This window comes from Cyrtonyx montezumae, unplaced genomic scaffold, assembly GCF_038088225.1.
Source record: "Cyrtonyx montezumae isolate F1298 unplaced genomic scaffold, pur_monq_1.0 scaffold_8, whole genome shotgun sequence".
NCBI classification, from domain to species: Eukaryota; Metazoa; Chordata; class Aves; order Galliformes; family Odontophoridae; genus Cyrtonyx; species Cyrtonyx montezumae.
In genome coordinates this window covers 114,897,228-114,918,341 of record NW_027072089.1, presented here as the reverse complement: position 1 = coordinate 114,918,341, position 21,114 = coordinate 114,897,228, and the positions used below count along the sequence as shown (strand labels likewise).

Below are 21,114 nucleotides of genomic sequence, written 5' to 3'. Positions count from 1 at the left end.
CTAAGCCATGTCTCCCTTTGCCACATCTACTTTCTTCTTGAACACCTCCAGGAATGGTGACTCCACCACCTCCACAGGCAGCCTGCTCCAAGGTGTCCCCACTCTTTCTGAGAATAATTTTCTTTTAATATCCATAACCTGAAATAAATGCAGTTAAAACGTTCCATAGACTTAAGTGCTTCAAGCACCCCATAAAATAGTACTAGGAAAAGGGAATTCTGGAGAATATCAAGCATTCTCAGAGGAGAGATCTCCTGTAGGTTCAGAAAGATGAGCATCTTCTTGGTGAAGACATCATGAACATTAAAACTATTGAAAATATCTGAATGTGGAACACAGCTAAATAGTGCTGCAGAAACATGCAATAACTTCAGGCTATGATGACCCAAAGGAACAAAACCCACATGAAGCCTGTACTTTCTCCCAGTGGGAAATACCAGAGGTGCAGTGGACATAATGGATGATGCCACCTCAGGGTACAATGACCCAGCGTGCCTCTTTGTCCAGCACACCTCTCCCCTGTCTTATTGGAGAGGCATCCACAGATGCATCTCATCCCCAGAGAAGCTCTGATATTTCAGTACTGTAAAGTACCACCGTGTGATGCTTCCACCACCAGCACAGAAGCAGTCCTGCTGAGGGAAACACAGAATCACAGAATTGCAGGGGTTGGAAGGGACCTGTAGAGATCATGGAGTCCAACCCCCTGCCAAAGCAGCTCCCTAGCCCAGGTTGCACAGGTAGGCGTCCAGGCGGGTCTGGAACGTCTCCAGAGAAGGAGACTCCACCACCTCTCTGTGCAGCTGTGCCACTGCTCCGTCACTGCACTGTGATGAAGTCCCCACACACATTTGTGTGGAACTTCTTACGCATCAGTTTGTGGCTGTTTCCCCTTGTCCTATCTCCACACACTGCTGAGAAGAGTCCAGCCTCGCACTTTGCCTCCAGCTCTTTAGATGTCTATTTATAGATGTGGCTCAGATCCCCTCTGAGTCTTCTTTTCTCAAGGCTGAACAGACCCAGGTCTCTCAGTCTTTCCTCGTAAGGGAGCTGTTCCACATCCTTTATCATCTTTGTAGCCCTCTGCTGGACTCTTTCCAGAAGATCCCATTCTTTTTTGTACCGGGGAGCCCAGAACTGGACACAATACTCCAGATGAGACCTCACCAGGGCAGAGTAGAGGGGGAGGATCACCTCCCTCGACCTGTTGGCCACACTCTTTTTAATGCACCCCAGGATCTCATTGACCTTCTTGTCCACCAGGTCACACTGCTGGCTCATGGCCAACCTGTCAGGACACCCAGGTCCCTCTCCTCAGAGCTCCTCTCCAGCATTTCACCCCCAGCGGAAAGCATCGCCTCTAACCCCGCCATCGCGGCTCAGCCCGGGCAGCGCTCGTTCAGCCGCCGCACCTCAGTCGCCTCCCTGGCTCCGCCCGGCCTCGGCGCTCCCTGCCCGCTGCAGCCCGGCCCGTTGGCCCCCCCAGCGGCGGCGGCGGGGAGCGCTTTGCGGCCCGGCGGCCTCCTTCCTTCCTTCCCTTCCTCCCTCCCTCCGCCCGCCTCCCTCCCGCTGCCGGGCGGCTATTTTTAGTAAATCCTCCTCGTGTCGCCACGGGCTGCGAGCGTAGCGCACAGCCCCTCGTCAGCTGCCGCCGCCCCGCCCGGCCGCACTCAGCACGGCTCGGACTCGGGCTCGCCGCGCCCTGCGCTGCGCTGCCCTGCCCTCCTCGCCGCCCCGATGTCCCCCTGACCCCGCCGTCGCCAACTTTTCCTCGCCGCCTCCTCTTCCTCCTTTCTCCCCGTCCGCTCCCGCGGAAGATGGCAGCAGGGGGAAGGACTGGAAGTTACAGCCCGAGAGCGAAGAGATAAGGAGGCGGCGCGGGAAGGTGAGTGGCCCCGCTCCGCTCCCGTCCCCGCTCGCGGCAGGTTGGGCGAGCTGTGCCGGCATCCCGCGCAGCCGTGCCCACTCCGGCAAGTTTCCTTTGGCCGCAGCGTGCCTGGAGCGGGAGTTTTCCGCGCTGCTCCTCGGGACCGCGGGCAGGTGGGAGCGGGGCGGTGCGGCGGTGTCAGTGCGTGGGGGACCTCCAGGGCAGCAGCGCGGGGGTGATTCGGGGTGAGGGTACGGCTGTTCGGATCGCTTGTGCTTACCGTCCTAACGGGCGAGGTGCTCCGTAGGACGAACTGTGTACTCAGACGCCGAGCCCAGCGCTGTTGGTGCTTTTAAGTGCACAGAACATCGACTGACTGCGTGGAAATTGAGGAGGGAAGGAGTGTTTAAAGCAAGCCAAGCGTTGGTACTGAAGTAAGGAAGTGAATCGTGGAGCCCTTCTGACACGTGGGAAAAGCATGAGTGTTCTTTTCTAATGCAAAAGCTGTTGAGAATGTTTGTCACAAACGGCGCGGGATGAGCGGGAGCTGGGAAGGCTGCGAATTCTAAACGTATTTGTCTCTCGACGCCGTCAGCTTTAGTTCCGTGACATTTTGGTTTCTGTGACTGAAGCGTAGTTTTATGACAGTTAACTCAGGATGCAGTCTGCAAGCTTACAGAGGCCCGTGAGCTTTGGCCAGAACTCGGTGAGCAAAAAGAGAAGCTATTTCAGCACTCAGGTTTTTCAGACGCCTTCTCCTGTCTTCTCCCATCTCCCGCTTCCTCCTCACTGCACCCCAGCAGTTTCCCCTTCATCATTTTATTTATCGCTTCTAGATTTTCTCTCGTGTCCAATGCATTCCTGTAGCAGTGGCCCCAGCCCACGTACATTTTATACCCCAAACGCCTACTTTGTTTGGAGAGAAACACAGGCTTGTTCTCTGCCATAATACCGGAGCATTCTTGGAAGGCGGTTCCATCCCCACATACTACTTGTGTTGTGTCATTATGCGTATGAAATATATAGGTCTCAACTATATATAACTTTCCACAGGCAGTGATACAATAATGCACTATTTTGACACCTCTTTTTCATTACATTGGCAGAGATCTGATCCAAAATGTAGGAAAAAAAAACATGTCATGGCCCAGGAGGAATGCTGCAGTCATATTTACCTAGTGATTGTGCCAGCTTCCTCCTATAAATATTGAAATAGCTCTGTTTTATATGAAAATGGCATTGTCAGTTGAGAACTTCTGAAAGAGAAAACCATGCCATTGTAAGTGGTAATCAAGTTCATGCCAGTGCAGCACCACAGTTAATTAAGCCTACCCAAACACTGCTCTCAGACTCTGATTGCTTTTCATTTTGATATCAAAATCTGTGTTTAATACACACAAGTATTTTCAACCTGACATTAAATAGCCACTTTTCAAGCCAGTAGTTTTTGGTTTTCTGTGAACCTTTTTTTCCATGTATCAAGAGTAGTCTACGTGCAGAAACAGGAGTAGTCATCTGTAAGCTGTTGGGTGTCTTCTGTTTGGCACTGTCTTCCCATGCTAAGAGCATTTTGAATACAAATGTGATGCCCCATTACATGTTTAATTTGATGCAGTTGTTCCTGTTAGATCTTATTTTCTTTATTCTAAAATAATAATAATAATAATAACAACAATATAATGATGATGGTGAAGTGGTACATATTCTATTATGAGAAAGTATAACAATAAAAGTAGTTTCACTTGTAAAACCTTTCTACTTTCTACAAATTTTTAAGGTAGGAAACAGTTTTCAGTTGTCTTGCTGCCCTAGATATGCCTGCAGAAGCTGCTGTTAAAAATATAATTTGCATACAGATAATACTGACCAAATTCAAGTTTTCCCATTCCCAAAATGATATGAATCCTGGTAGGAATTACCATGAGTGTGGCCTCAATATTGTTGAAATCCTTTCATCATATCCACATAGTGCTCATTAGGAGAAATGTCGTTTTGAAAATAATAAAGTCCTGCCTGTTGTATGTGAGCTATTAGAGCTAATAAAAAATGACTAGAAAAAGTTGGAATGTGGCAGAGTGATCTCCAAAATGACTAAGTTAAGCACATGTTGACCAGACGTCCTGTCTTGTCATTGTTTTATATTCATCAGGATTCAAAACGGCTAATGTAAAGCTGTCTTGGGTACATGTACACAAGCTGCAAAGCAAAGTACTTCTGATTTACAGCCTGGTCATAGCTGAATCACGGGGCTGAGCGAGCTGTTTGCCTCTCAGGAGTGAAGGATTTTTCCCTTTCAGAGGAGAGGTTTGGGCCTGATTTCCTGAGAATTGTATGATATTCCCTATATGCCTTCTGTATACATGAATTTCAATAGATATTCAAATTAGAAGAATCAGTATTTATCAGAGCTTTCCAGTCTCTCTAGGTCTGTGCAAGAAAATGTTTCCTATTTCTGCATTTAAATAGCAAGGTGCATAGTACATTCAGTGAGTTAAATTAAAAACAAAACAAAAGAAATCACATTTAAAGACAAAATGTTGGACTATTCCATGATAAAAGGTACTCGTAATGCTTTGACATTTTATTAGTGATTTTCAAAGAAGTAGATGTTCTTAAAGAATGTTGGGTTGCTGAATCAAATAGAGTTAGACTGTTGACTGCAAGAGATGTGTAAGTCATTTTTAGAGCACCAGACAAATGTGTCCAGTGCAGTGCAGTGACGGAGCAGTGGCACAGCTGCACAGAGAGGTGGTGGAGTCTCCTCTGGAGACATTCAAGACCCACCTGGACGCCTACCTGTGCAACCTGGGCTAGGGAGCTGCTTTGGCAGGGGGTTGGACTCCATGATCTCTAGAGGTCCCTTCCAACCCCTACAATTCTGTGATTCTTATAAAATCACCTTTCATTTATTCCATTTGGTTTTGAGTATTTGGATTAGAATAATCATATGTGACCAAAGAGTTTATCTCTTATTAGATGTAGCTTCTGTGTAATTATTGTTATAACGTGTACTTTGAACTATGTCAGCTAGTGTTGACTTATTATTAATAATAATAACATTTATAATATTATGAAATAAGTTCATGTTACACTATGTTGCCAACTTCAAGCAACTTTAAATGGAAATGAAGTAGTGCTTAATTTCTGTACAAAAATGTTAAAATACCTTGAATCCATCTTAAAATCCTTTCCACTCCAAGGTCTGATCTAACCCTGGTGAGACATGTTCAAACTTTCCGATGTTTCTCCAGTTTTATGTAATATATAGTTATGTAACTTTTTGCCAGATAAATGTCAATATAAAAAGGTAACGTGAGTTCAGAAACTGGAAGAAATCATAGATGAAAAAATGAACCAAGAGCTAGAGTGTACAATGATAGCAGTTCTAGATCAGAATGTCCCCAGCCTGTGCATATCCTGAAGGCTTCAGGGTATTCCAAGGACCTCCACTCGGTTGCCCTGCTCTTCTGCTCATCCTTACTCATCTGTATCTGGGGACCAGGGACTGGGCTGAACAGATCTTGACTCACTTAGGTTATACTGTTCATACATTCTCACATGGTTGAGATTGACAAACTGAAATTTTGCAATTCAGAAATTTCTTTAGGAGGAAAAGGAACTGAAATGTTTTGTTATACAGCCTTCAGGCTCAAATGTTTACTTATTTTTAGCATTAATTCTGTGTGTTATGAATTGTGCAGATAAGAAAAAGCAAATATTTATCATTATTTTCCAGTAATTCTTGGTCCTGTTTTTAAATATAAATATTAGCATTTATCCCCCACAAATCATGATACATTGTTCAAGTTTCTTTAGGATATGTAATGAATAGAAGGATAGTTTGGTTTTACAGCTGTTGCATACCTAAACTATCCTTTGTTGGAGGAAATGAGTCTTCCGCAAAGGTAACTCAGAAATTAACTCAGAAGTTGACTGCTTACAGTGCTTTTTTTGTTCACAGTTCTTCTGTCTTGGAGCAGAGAATGCTGGGTTCCATATCTCACCACTTGATTTCCACTCCAAAGCATTCAGCCTTTGATGTTAATTCCTGTACAGGACGCAGTGTGTGCTTTCTCTGGAATGGATGGCTCTGGGACTTTTGAATCCCACATCTTGCTGAGGCTGAGCGAGTGTGAGCATGTCCAGCATGTTGTGCTGAGCAAGTCAAGCTTTTGTTTCTTTGCTGTTTTATCTTGGAGAGCCTTTGGTTAACCAGAGTGTCTTGAAAAGGGGATGCCTGGTCTACCAGAGAGACTGTCAGTCCTGAAAAATGAATAAGCTTTGTGAGCAACCAAGACAGGAAGGGACTTGAACTATAATTTATCTGTGAAGGTGGTGTGCTGCGTGATGTTATATGTGTCTTAACTGTTTACCGAGTCTTCCACGGGCAGCTCTGTATTCCACCTATCACTTGGAGCCCTGTAAGTGTTCACAGAAGCTGCTATGACTCATTTCATTTCAGAGCATTTTCAGTGTCTTCATGCTGTTGGTGTCATGGCCTTGTACCTACAAACCTACCATTGTCAGCTTTCCCCTGAAGTGATTCCCACTGGTGGAAGAGCCACCAGCATTTGCTTTTCCTTTTGCTTTTTGTGTCTTTCTTGTCTTTGTGTCCTCTTTTTTTTTTTTTTCTCTGAAGAAACTTCTATTATTGGAATTCTTGTATGATGTCAACTGTGCCAATGCATCAAGAAGGGGTATAAAAATGCTTACATACTTGTAATGAGAAGTCTAGATATGTGGGCTTGGTAGGTTGATACAAGATGAATTTGTACCTGTTTAAATACAAATTATCAGATAGCTTTCCTTGTTTTACTTTTCTGATCAAACAGAAATTATATGTCTGTGCTTTCATTTAGCCAACCTTAGTCTCTATTCCTTAAACGTATTGAAATCCTTCTTTATACCCTTTTCAATTGAATTTATATTGCCTCATGGAATGAGATCAGAATGGCCATCTGAACTCTCATTAGTATCTTGTCCAACAGTGTTAATATTCTCTTTTTGAAAAAGCTTGACTGATGTATTACAGGTCAAAATGGAAGCTTCATTTTCTGTTACTTGCTGAAGCTCTTTGAAACACCGAATTGGAGAAACATTCAATTACAAGTGACCCTGGGAGCTGTGTTGTTCAACCTCTTGCTCAAACTAGGACCTACAGGAATTCGGGAAGGAGATTCCATGAGCTCTAAACAGTCTGACCCAATGCTTAATTAACCTCGTAGTGGATTTTTTTATTTGTTTATACTGAGTTAGAACATCCCATTTTCAACTTATAACTATTGTCGCTCATTCTCCTGTCATGTGTTTGTGAAGAGCCCAGCTCCATCTCCTTGGTTGCCTCCTCCTGATAGACGCTGGCAGGCAATTCTTAGGTCCTCCAAAAGGACCTAAGAGACCCAAAGGTCTCTTCTGCAGGCTGAAACATTTTCCTCAGCATCTGCTTATGGGCCAAGTGCTCTGGCCCTGGCTGTTCTGATGGCTTCGGCAGGACTCCAGAGGTAGCATCTTACTTTCATTGGGAGTACCAAGTCAGGTGTAGTATTGCAGATGAGGTCTGTTGCTTGAGGAGGAGGTGATTCTAAAACATTGTATTGGTAAAAGTATCCAATACTAAATTACAGAAGATTCTGAACATGTGCAGAAAAGGCATTGAGCAGAGCTCTACTGTTTTGAGACATAAAAAGATCTATTTGTGTTTTGAAGAATGTTGTCTTGCATTTTGCATGGTAGAAATACAGTTTAATTTGCAGTTCTTCTCAGAAAGTTCTTTACTAGTGTTTTTTTGGTGTAGTAATGTGACTTTGGAATTTTGTTTTAACATGAGTTATGTGTATTGAAATATTCCCTTTGTAGAATCATACAAAGTGAATGACATAAACACCCTGTGTCTAGGGTTTTAATTATGCAAAATTCTAATTATTTGAGTTTTTGACAGTTATCACTAGGTCTCCAGGGTGCCTAACTATGTAACTGAAACCTTGCTTTGACAAGAGGTGAGTGAACTGCAGGCATGAATGTAAGATTTCCAAGGGAAGACATTGAAATGCTAAATTCCAAATGGAAAATAAACAGCATGCATGTAGTAACTATATTTTGTGTTTAAAATATATGATTAAATAACATGTTGTGTGATTTATAGACACACCTATTCAGTTGTTTATACAGAGCTTAGAAACAGAGGGGTATATTGACTGTATAAAGTAGGTGCAATTACTACTTCAATCTTTCATGTTTCTGCTTTTGGTAGACAATATAACATTGATGAATAAGCCATACTTTTAATCAAGTGCAGTTTTGATATTTAAGACTAAGTAAAAGCAGTTTTGTTTAGGATATAAATATATTCCCTCTGTCTTCTCTGAAAATATGCTATAAATGGGAATATCAGTGAGTTCAAGATTTGTATTTTTAACATATTGCTATTGTTACAAACATAACTGAAGGGAAGTCAAGAGAGCTGCTACAGTCATGATCAGCTTCTGAAAAGTGTGCACAGCAGGAGCTGCAAGAAAGTTTTTTCCTTTCAGTATTCCAACACACAGAATCTATTGTTTTGTTCTCTTAAGGAGTAGGAGCTGACGTTAAAATACTGAATTTTGTTATATTCAGCAGAAATTAATAGAGTGTGCAGGAGAGGATTTCTTAATTTTCTGACTACAGCTGGTGTAATCTTCCCAAGTCCCCCCTAAAATGTTTAAAGAGAGAACATACCACCTGGGAGTGATACGTGTGTCATTGCTAACTCTAAACAGCAAAAACAGGAGGATTGAGTAATTCGGCAACCCATTCTAGATTTTGAAATAGTTAACTTTCTCTGTACTATAAATATTTAAATATCAAAAATCAGTTTGGTCTTTATAATACCTCTGGCTGGATGTTGCTGTAAGGGCCTTTTTTTTTTTTTGGCATAAAAATTGGAGTAGGTAGGGAACAGAGAAGAGCTGTTGTTCAGTCTCATCAACAGTAAGAGGACAGAGGAATTTGCAGTCCTGTAACTCTGGGCCACAGAGCTGACAGTCGATAGTTGGCAAGGAATCCAAGCTAAGACCAAGCCAGAGAAAGGTATTTTCATTTATAAATGATATATCTAGATTTACTTTTCAGATTCAGTCATTCGTAGCTGCCCACCAATCAATGCCTCTTACACATGCTCATTCCTTGTTGGAGAGTGGATGATTTGCACTTGACACAGAGCACTGTTGAACATAATGTGATGAAGAAAAGCTGGACAAAACCTGTTAGAGGTGTAAGTTTTCCTACTGGAAACATATCTACCTCCTAAGATCGATGAATGATGGATGTATCAAAAAGAACATTCAACTGCTCTCAATAAATCAAGGTTTCTTACACATACTTGCTTAGAGGAGTGTAAAGGATGGATGTTTATTTTATGTCATCACATGCACCTTGTCTCCTACTCATCTTAACCTTTTTCAACAAAAGAAAGAAGAGTCCTGATATGAAAATGCTATTTGTTACAGTTTAATTATTTGGAATGAGAGCTCAGAGCTTCTCTGCTTTTTTTTTTTCTTCTGGGAAGCTTTCATCGGAATCTTCTCAAAAAACTGTGGGGTAAACATGACGAATTGTTGTGTAACCCTAGGTTTTTACTGCATTTCAGTGATGTGCTCATGACTGCTGTATTACCAGCCTGTTGCTGTGATGAGGTGTCATAAAGCATGTCTAAGAGCTGATAAAAATCTTTTTTTTTTCTTTTGCTTATGCATCATCAATATCTAGGCAAATGCACATTTAAAAAAAAAGGGTGAGTATCTTCTAAATGATTTATTAAGAGCACTGCTGTTAACAGTATTAGGAATTCGATTGCAAAAGGCAAGGTTTTTACCTGCAGAAGAGAGCTTCTGCCACTGACTTTTAGGATGTCACCTTTGCACATGAAATTTTCCCCTCTCTGGTGTTTTTATGTGGCACAGAAAAGGTAAGACAACATAGAGAGCTTGTTGAAAGCTCTCTTCAAGGTTCAGACTGACTTAAGACTTTCCAGTGCTCCCACTGTGGAAGGCTGTAGTGTCATCATTTCTTTCCCACCAACAGAAATAGCAGGGAACGTGAATGTTGGGCTTGTGGCTAGAAGCAGTTAAGTGATGTTTAGTGCTAATTTAACCATTAGCTAAATGATTTAATGATGGAATGATTTAATCTAGAAGGTCCACCAAAGCAGTGGATGATCCACAAAAATGTATCAGAGAAATTCTTGCTGATTCACCTTTGCTATCTTCTGACAACTGCTTTGAAATAACTGTATTGGATTTTGGCACATGTACTAAGCTCATTTTCCCTGCATCAGAATATGTGCATGCTTCTGTCTCTTCTATCACTATTTTTCTTTGCTGTGTAAGCACAAGTTTATATCTTTTTCATTATATTCTTATTATGTGTGAGTAGAGTGTGCTGGTATACATGGGAGGTTGTTGTGGGCATCTGACAAATGAAACCCTTTTCCTCCAGGTTGCAAAGTAGCAAAAGAACTGCTTGCAGAATTTCACTGCCATTTTTGTGCAGTCTGTACACAGAGCATGTGAGAAACACTGACTGATTTTGTAATGAATAAATGAGTGTCATTTCTGACCCTGATTTCCATTTACTCATCCTCGGAATGGCCTTCTATGCTACTGGAGTGAGTTACTGGGGTTATTTCTTCCCTGTGGAGTCTGTACATGTTATTTCTCTTCATTCCTTTCGTTTTTGTGCATTGTTTGTGTCCCCATTTGTGCTTGGAGAGAGGACAGGAGACACAACTGAGCCTCTACCTTTTTCAGTGACTTTTGGATAATAACTTAGTTACATAGACATACATTTCATACATAGAAATGTCAGAAAGATCAAAATACATTCCTATTGAGCTAATGAAGCAATATAATTGATTTATTATTAAGAAAAAAAAAAAGAATACCCCTAGTAGTGTTTCCAGTCTTCCAGGAGAGAGAATGATAAGGCATATTTTATATATTTTAAGGCCACTGAAATGTAATCAAAAGAAAAGTAAGCTAGATTAAAAGTACTTTAAATTCTCCTTGCTTACTCTGATGGAGAGAGATTTTCTTGCGTGAAATTGGTTAGCTATGTGACATGTAAGCTAAAGTATTTAACTTCAGTCCCTGTTGCTGTGTTATGAAATCTCAGTATACATATTGCACTTTGTGAAGAACATTACGTGGCTTCCTGCTCCAGATGCGTTAAAATCAGGATAATGAAGGGACCAGGTTTTGTCATTTATGGTATGTGGTCATAGTCTGAAGTGAATGGAAGCTCCATATAAAGATTGTCAAGGCCACAAACTAAATCTAATCTATTTAAACTTAATTTGTTTATATTAGCTTTAAATACTTTGCAAAGTGATGTGGAATATGTATGTATGCCCATGCAAATCAAAGCAAAGAGAATGGCTTCTCATCCTTAAAACAGTTACTAATCAGTACAGTGATCCATTAGGTTTCCATATACGGGCAATTATTCTCCTTTCTACTGACTACTTCCACTAATATTACTGCTTTGGTTGAGCAGAGGAATAATTAACTATACTGATGTTAGTGGAGCTGATATTGCTGACATGTAGCAAGTGAAATAAAAATAAAAATCTGCCTTATATGACATAGAAAATGTGTTAGCTAGAGATTCAGTCTAATTGCACAGAATTAAATCTAATTCCATATTCTCATCCAGTCCTTGGCATTTTAATAGTAATTGGTTTCTCATACTTCAGGTGATTTTAAAAAAATTAAAGCAAAATTAAATTCTAAAGGTCCTTTCCTGTAAAATCTAAGTTTCTGGAAAACTATGTGCAATTTTGGTCACAAAGTTTTTGTCAGAAGCTACTCGAAATCCCAGTCCTCTAAAATAAACAGTAAGTCTTTGGTTTAGTAACTGCAAGTTTGCTTAGTGCTGTAGTTACTGTTTCCTAATAGTAGTAAATTGTAATGCTTTCTCTTTGCCTTATGTGGATTGATTTTTCTTTTGGAATGCATCTGAAAATTAAATGTTTTCCTATTTTATTGCAGTTTTGTAGTGCAGAGAGAAAAGATAACTTTCACTCTGAGTATTGTGTTTAAGAATTAAAGCACGAAAATCTCAACTATTTAAGTGGAAATGAGTGTTTCCTGGAAGAAAACAGAGACTTTGGAATCCAATATAACAGGCAACTGGATTAGTCTAGATCATTCTGGTTGGTAACAACTAGAAAATACTCAGAGGCAACCAACTTTGCTGCCAGAGAAGTATCATTTGGGAGCAATAGGAAGTGAATATGTAATCAAAGAACTCTTCATCTTCATTCTGCCTCCAGCCTTGCTCTAACATCTGTAAGAAGAGGTCACTATGGAGCTGTTCTCTTCTGCATTGTATCTTGGCTCAGTTACAGAGTTGAATGTCGATTTTTTATTTTTTATTTATTATTATTTTTTTCTGTCTCTCTTCCTTGGTCAAGAAATATAGGAGGTGTGATACCAACAACTTCCATGCTGCAGGCATAAGAAAGTCTTGTCAAATAGCCATAAGTTATATAGGAAGTCAGATAAACATTGGAAGAGCTAATGAATAAGACTCAAGGGAAGAAGTTACATTTTTGTTAATGGTAGAATACTCATATCCCTATCATATATTGGATATATATAGGATGTACAGAATTGAATATCTTATGCCTGGGTAGGCAATAACATCAAGTAATTGCAAAGCCTGATTGTTCCTGGGATTTTTGAACATGTACTCTGTTTTGGTCCTGAGTTTGTCATTGGAAGGAGTCATCTTCTTTCATGTCCCAGTGGAAATAAACTCAATTTAATGTAATATTATTTATTCACTATTCAATGCAAAATTATTGTAACAAAAAAAAAAAGGTGTGAATAGAACAGCTTTTCATTCTGTGTAAGACTGTGAAATCTGCCATTTTGTTATAGAATGGGTTGTATTTTCCTTTTTTTTTATACTACTAACATGCAGAAGGTAATTACATTTCTGAGTACATAAGCACTGGAGACAATTTGGAGTCAACTGAATAACTCAAGTAAAGAAGTTGAAGGACACTTTGAATACCTGGTTTTGTTTGACAATGAGCTATGAAGAAACTGAGGTCTCACTTTTATGAAATATAACTTTACATTCCTCTCTACAGTAAAGTTAAATACAGTTAATATGAATCTGCTGTTGCAGTAATGAAAGAGGACGTTTTCTGTGTGATTCATGCAGAAAGAATGTTTGTTTCTTTATAATTTTATTCAAATGTCAATAACCCTCTAATTATTCTGTGCAGTTGGCATAGATACTATTTAGATAAAGCAGAATGCTGTGTTTGTGTCTAAGCATGCAGAATTTCATCTGTGATTGTTTATGAAGGCTGGGATTCATTTCCCTGCCTGGAGAAAAGTTTTATGCCACTTCAAAACCGTGAGTTGGTTTTAGTTGTGATGAGATTGTTCTTGATTAAAGGACTAATTTCCCTGTATATACAACTTTATGCCCTCTAGATGCTCAGGCCTGAATTTTAAACTGTTGCACATCTCTCTGTAGGCTCTTCTAGTTACGTTAGCATTGTCAGGCATAGGAGGTGCTGAAGTATTCAGCAATCCACATTATTTTCCATTCTCAGAGTACTGCACTGAGATACGCACCTTAGAAATGCCATTATTCCATTTTACAAAAAGACTTTGAGGAAGTGTAATTTTCTGCCTCTGAAAATTCTGTCCAACAATTGGGGCATTCAGTGTGGACAAGAAGGAGTAGGCTGTGTCCCGAAACTCCTGAAGTGGTGGATTCAGCCTTCAGTCCCATGGAATGCCCTAATTTCTCCCTGTTTACCATTCCCATTCCTGTCTTGTCTTCAGAAGTAAACAGGTGAATCCAGAACATTTTTAAGCTATTTGCTGGGTTCTGGCTCATGCAGGAATACCTCAGAGGAGGACTTTTCTTCATGCAGTAAAGAAAGTAAGAAGAGGAGAGAAAGCAGAAATAGTCAATTCTTGCAGTCATTACAACAGAAAACTTGAAGGTGTCTGCTCTCATTTCTCCATGCTTTATTATCACAGTCCATAAAGAAATGTCTAGAGTACAGAGACATTATAAGGTGTCCATGTGCATTGCCTCTTCTCAGGTCCTCAGCTGACCTAGTCACTGCATATGTGGGCAATCACAGTGGTGTTACCTATTCACACTGGAAGGCATACATGGAACTAATATTGACTTGTTCTTTGTTTTTACAAATCATTCTTAAAGCTGACAGTGCCTCCTATTGTGAGAGTGTTTCTTTCCCTGTATTTCTCCCTGCAGCTTTTTCCTAGTCTCCATTGCAGACTGAGCCCCAGTCTGTTTCATAGTTTGTAACTGGCAGTTCTCTAACAGCCCTAGGCAACTGGCATGGACAAGACCTGTCCGAATTTTCTCCCTCTTCCTTGCTTGAGCACTGCAGAATTTTGGGGTACAGGCATCTTAGTGACTGGGAATGAAGAGGGACTCTGTGGGATGAAAAGGAAAAAGGAGAGCTCATCTTTTCCTGGGACAAGTCCTGCCGTGCTCAGCATCCGAATCAGAGAAACTGTCTGGATAATCTGGATTCTTCTATCACAAGACATATGAACAGCAACCATTCAGGTGCACCTGCAACTTCTAATGCTTCTTGTGCAGCCTTCATGAAGCTCTAGCTACTGGACTGGGGAGGCATGAGTGTCTTCTCGAGTGTCTTCTTGAGTGTCTTCTCAAGTGTCTTCAACACTCAGTACTCGTTGTGTTACTATGGATGCCTGTGGAATATGTTTAAGCAGCCATGAGTGTGTGCTCCCAGCATTTATAGACAGAAGTTCTGACTGGGTCCCACCCATATTACACATTCAAAACCAGATTTACAATTTATTCTTTAGGTCTCTGGTTCTGCCCCATGTGATTCTGATCATCTGCTTGTTCATGGCTGCGAGTTTAGCTCTAAATACCTGCTTTAGGTAAAATACCTGTTTTAGGTGAAACATGTATCTGGAGTCACTTGAGATATGGCGGATTGTGAAATTCGTCCTGGATAGGAAACCCGGAGGCAGGAGAAACAAGACTGGTCTAAAGCAGTGCATTGATACTGCATCTTTGTTGTTGCCTGTTTCTAAACTGTGCTAAATGATAAGTGGATCAAGACACTCCTGATTCAAGTCTCCCTGCTTGAGACTGGAGTGGACACTTGAGACTAGCAGTCATTTGCTCTGACTGCTTACAGCAAAGCTGCTTCATTTGATTATCTGTCCCAGTCATATCCAGGAGAGCTGACACAGCAATACTGGAAGTGTGACAGCTGTGTTTGGTCTGAAATCCATAGGTCTTGCTATGTAAGTTTTCCTGTTTTGTATTTCTCAAGTAGTTTGGTGTCTACTGAGCTGCAGACAGGCAGTCCCAGTAGAGAACAAAAGAGTGCTGGGAGAAGTGGAGTTTCCAGAATGGCAGTCAAGTATTCACACTGGAAGTTCAGGACTGGGATTCATTGCCTGCCTTACATGGTGAAGTTACAAGTTGTTGTTTAACTCTCATCTTGCCATTAGAGGATACAAAATTTGTCCTGTCTGATACAAGTGGCAAAGTAAGTCTGAATTACCAGCCACCTCTGGGGCTTGGCAATTGCATGGGATGTATAGCCCACTACATGTGGCTTTCTGTCTTCCTGAATCAAATTAAGTTACCCTTTATCTAGTCCAGAGCTGTCTCTGCTGTTTCTGTGTAAGAGCAAGTTTTGGGATGATGAGACGGAAAGGACAGTCTTATCTTCATGAGGTCTCAGCTTCCCTTTCTTGGGGAAGTGGGCTAGCAGATACGTAGAAGAACACAGGTTCTCTAGGCGGAACCTATTTATCATTATCCTTGAGCTTATTTTCTGCCTCAGTGACAAAATTAGGAGCTATAGATATGAACTTAATCTAGTTCTTCTTCATTACTTTAGGGAAAATCAGTGAGATCTGTCTGAGGAACCTGAGGTTTAACAGTTTGTTTCTCAGCTGTGCCTCTGGTGTGGGCCTGGGAAAGGCCTTGAGACCGAGGAGATTATATCTGGAATTTGTGCTAGTACTGCACTGAGGATGTCTGTAGGACACATTACTAGCATGGATGGCAATCTCTTAAGTATTTTATGTTGAGCTTCACGGAAGGGGCAGGTGTAGCTTGAAATGCAGGAAGGTAGTCATTATTTTTTTTATATTAAAGGAAGGTCTTGGACTTTAAAAAACTGAAAATTAGAATGTTCCTTTTTTCTAGGGTACCTGACATTATTCACAGTTTTACTGGTAGTGCATTCATGCATCTACATGTGGCCTTTCAAATGTAGCTCCCAGATCTCCTTAATGCTGTAAATTCCATATCTCCCTGACTTGAGCCAAAGTACTTCCTTTAGAAATGAAATGGAAGTTCCAGATTTTCCAGTATTCTGTTCTGTTTCGTTGCAATGTCACAAGTGGCAGCAGAGGGGCAGTCTGACAAATGGCAACTGACATAGAAATGTGTATAAAGCAAAGGTGTGGAACTGAGAAAAAATGGCACCCACTGTCATTTATTGATGCTTTCTGAAAGTTAATGGAGACCAGACAGTGGATGTGAGCACAGTGAGGTGGTGGGTGGTGCATTTCAGCAGTGATGACAGCGATGGTGGGTCACCTCCACACCGATGCAGATTTTTACAAAAGTATCATGTAGGCTCTTGTCCATCACTGGTGAGAATGCACAGCTAATGGTGTTGCCTATGCCAAGTAGCATTTTGTAGCTGAGAATTTACTCTATCAGATGGCATTATTGTGCTCTTTCTATCTGTCATAGTTTCCATGGAAATAAATAAGAGGCCTTACTTTCAGAACAACCTATGTAAATATGAAGACAGGTGATAAAACACCTTGGTTCACCTTTTAAAATTGGCATAGATAAGCAAGGGCCCAAGGCTTGAGTCAGGCTTAGGCTTCTAGACTGCTTAACAGCTACGTTCAGTGGTTCATATTAACTGTTTTCACATGTTCATCTACAGTTGCTATGAAATAATAAGTAATAATATATTACGTATAACATATAATAAGTATGTAACCAAATGAAAAAATAAGTGGCTCTTTATCTCTTATCTCGAAATGGTCTTTTACATTTTTTTGAATTTTGAAAATATATAGCATCATCTTTCAGATTCATCTTTCCAGCTGTATTTTGCTCTGAATTCTCCTACTGTGTTTCTTCTACAGTCTGTCTAGTTTCTAGAATGGATCATCATTCTTCCAGTGGTTGTTCTTCCCTGGAGTAGTTTATTTTTATATTTATCTTTATATTGTTTTTGTCTTTTACACTGTCACATACTTAGATGAGTCCTGGTTTCAGTGAGTGAGATTTCTTTATCATTGATAGGAGGTTAAATTCCTATGGAGATTTTTCACTTCTCTCTGTATGAGTCTAGGAGATACAAAGACTTTTTTTTTTGTCTTAGAGGATAGTACTTTTATAAATATTTCAATGCTTGCAGTTTTGAATATTTAACTTTTTTCGTTTGCTTTTGCTGGGCTTTAAATTGAATTAAATTTCTTTCTAAAATGTTACATAATTTTGAAATGAAATCAAGGCAGTTGAAAGTAATAGGCTCATTAGTAAAATATACTGCAACAGGGTTCAGCAAATACACATTTGCCAAATGAAGATTTGAAGCAGCTATTTATTAGAACACATGGTGTGAAAACTTCATGACAAGAATGCAGTATGTTATTATGATTTATACTTGCAATATTATTGAATATGATATATTTGTACCTACATACAATATTATTTGCTTTATTGTTAAGGCAGATTGCTCTAAATTAAATTACCATTATTATTTTTCTAGAATCTTTATTTTGTAGAGATGTTCTCTAGTCCAGTAAAAAGGTTGCTCAGGATAATTTGGTATTTCCCAGTATTTTTGTTAATTCTAAAAAACGACTCATCAGGACTGTATACTTGTGATGATGGGACCTTGTAGCATAGCTATGGAACTTGATTTCTTGTGTGTACAATTTATTTTTCATTTATTTTCACACTTAATGTAAATGCTAACATAAAGGAAAGGTACCACTCATCTAGCACCAGCAAATGTAATATAAAATGCAGTGAACAAATTATAGTCAATGTAAATCCATACTGTGGTCTACTGTTTTCAGAAATGCATGTTTGTTAAAGCTAGTCTTATTACTAAATATTGTTCTTTTCATATTTAGACTGCATAATTTTTGTCTTGCAGAACTTCATAGACTCACGTTCTCCAAGTGAAACCAAGGACTGATGCTTTTGGTATTATCTGTGACAGATACTAGGCTTCCATATGCCATAGAACTAGTACTGTAAATATATTTGCTCTGTTACTTTTTCCACTTGGTAAAATACATTTTCTCTTAAGAATCATGATAGAAAGCTAGGATTTTAGCTTAAAGCAGCAGTTGCACATCCTCAGAATTTTTTATCTTTTTTTTAGTCCAGAGAGGCTTTTTGTAGAAAACAATGATTCATTACCTAGATAACAAAGCTCTAAGATTTATTTTATGTGTTTTCTTTTGGTATAATGCCTTTTTGATTTTCAGTGGTGAATATGACTCACATGAGACTAAGGAACTCTTTGACATAACTCATGTTTCATCAGCAGTGGAAGTGCTGTAGTTATAGAAGAAAAACACAGATGAGGGAACACAAATCATAGAATTTGGTGACATCAATGGGCAGTGTTGAAAAGAGGACTTTAAAAATCAGAATAAGTGGATTGATGGCTGGGGAGCCAACTAAACAGGACAATCTTTGTTATATGATTAACAAATGAAAATAAGTTTGTAGACTGAGTTCTGAGAATAAAGAGGAAGAACGTGGAGATGCATGTGCCATAAAGATAGTATGACAGATAACCAGACAAAGACACAGCCTAATCCTAGCTCATAAAAGAAATACATCTAGTGCTGGGTGAACCCCTGGGACACTCAATTAAGTTGGATGTATTTCATCTGGGAGTGGGAATATAACCCTAAAGAAAGGAATTTTATAAAGATAATAAAGCTTGATCTGAGGAAGGAAAATAATTAAATATTAGTTGAGGTTAGTTGATTGTTGGAGACACCGAAGTTATGTAAGCAAAGATGTAAGTAAGCTAGGTAGTTTTGGAGTCTTTGTAATGAGATCAGAGAAACAGATTTAGATGTGAGGAAATCTGCAAACTTAGAAGGAAAGTTGACAAAGAAGATTGGTGATAATATTGGCACCTGGGAAGTAGGGCATAATGTGCAAATATAATTGATTAGACAGAAAAAATTAAGTTGGGTTGGATGACTTAACTTGATGAGATGGACACATTAAGTTGATGTGTACAGTAGTACTAAGCTGTTGGTAGCTACCTTGGGGTCTGTTTTGAAAGAATGAGTCTAAAAAAGAGGATGAAAATGCTAAGTATTGAGAGCTATTTTTCCTCATTATCTTTGAGCAATCTCTGATAGATATTGAGGAGTTATGAAGCTGTGACATGCTGAAAGAGTCTGCTTCAATTGTAACCATTATTTTAGGTACTTAGTGGGAGAATTGCTTTGTTATTAGATGAGGTAAATAGAGAACTGTTTAACATCAAAGTAGTAATAGTTCAAGCTAGGTTTATTTGAAGAGACCACATTTGGTCCTCATGTTTTAAATACATGTTCCACCATAGGAACTTACCTTGATCATTTTAGCTTGTTGAGAGCTCAAATCAGCAATTTTTTTTCTTGCTTTTAACATTAGTGAAAATTCAAAAATTATGAGTGTGGTACTACCTTGACATGCAGATACAGATCATTTATGATGATGATAGTAACCAATTCAGATTTCTTTTATGTGCTGAATAATTCCTTCAAACGTTCATTATTCATCTAAGCAGGTTATTTGTAACCATCAGTTTACAAACCATGTTTTTAAGCACTAGCAAGAAGTGACTGTATTTAAGTATGGTATCATTTTAGAAGCTAACTCAATTTCTTTTCAAGTATAGTTAATCAGTCCATTTCAGGTATTGAACTTGTTCCTCCTTTTATAATGTGACATAAGTATATCAGCAATTTCATTTTTGTCCCTTCTTAGAAGTACATAAGGGCAAAATTGGGGTCGAATATTGTACTGTAATTAAGTGTTGGGTTTTTAATTCTTTTTTTCCCCTTCTCTTCTGTGGTTATGCTATTCCCTTTGAGGGAAGCAAGTTAGGTACCCACATAACTTCATGTTTATAATTAGTTCCATTGATGATTATTTGGATGACTTGGAACAAACTTTATCCTTGATAGATTAGGGCTTTAAGTCTCACAAAGAGTGTGCTTTGTGCATGGACTCACACTTGCATGAATGCAGGTAATGAGCCTCAGGGGACAGATAAAAGTTCACAGCACTGTGAATAGAATAACCTGTAATGAGCATGCTGATCCTCTCCAAAACCAGTCAAGTTTGAGTTAGTCTTAGGCAGACTCCTCTGATGAACTAAAGTAAGCCATCACAACAAGCAGTGTGTACAGCATGGAAGAGAATGTGAGAGGTAACAAGAAGATGGAATGTAAAATGTGAGAGTTTAACTCACTGTGCTCTGAATGACTGGAGTTTGTGAGAATAATGTAATTAAACAGTAATGTTTGAAAAATGGATTTTCTGTGTCTGAACAGGAGAATCAGAGTATGTTTTTTGTTCAGAGTTGCACTGTTTGTGCTTCAGGTGTTAGGCTGTCCTGAATGGGAAATCCAGTGTTCAAGTGATGACATGGCAATCCCAGACAGAGCAAGTTGGATCAGTGAAAAAAGAGGTGTTGACAGAGGCTTTGAAACTGTAGCAGTCATCAAGGTACCAGTTATGTTGTGGAGCTTTGCTAATAGCTCTGACTTCAGAAGAACCTGTTGTGGCCAGTGGAAGGGCCTCAGAGATGTCTATAAGCTGTTCTGTAGTCAGATACTCCACTGAATCCTGATGGCATATAGAAGTTATCAAAAATGTAGTTATGAAGAACTACCCACATTGTTTAAGCTCAGTAAGTCCTCTTTGTGAGCCTTGTCTACTTACTGAGGGCAAAGAAGAAGCAAATGTAAGCAAGTAGAGAGGAAAGACAATCTTTATTACTATTTCTAATTGAAATTACTTTAACTCAATTAAAATATGCATATTATTTTGATAGAAAGGGCCAGACATTAATTCTTGAGGAAGAGAGAGTAATAACAAACAACAACAATGATGAACAAACTTTGCTTTAAATTCATAAGACAGAAGTTCTGGAAATACAAAGT

At 39.5% G+C, this 21,114-nt stretch overlaps 1 protein-coding gene across 1 annotated transcript in view; it reads left to right on the top strand.

Moving 5' to 3' along the window:
* The first annotated feature begins 1,650 nt into the window (after positions 1–1,650).
* The window catches only part of HDAC9 (histone deacetylase 9), a 448,017-nt gene continuing 428,553 nt past the window's right edge, over positions 1,651–21,114 (top strand). Inside the window, exon 1 of the mRNA XM_065751783.1 lies at positions 1,651–1,885. The gene's annotated coding sequence lies outside the window, so the exon portion shown is untranslated. The remainder of the gene's footprint in view (positions 1,886–21,114) is intronic.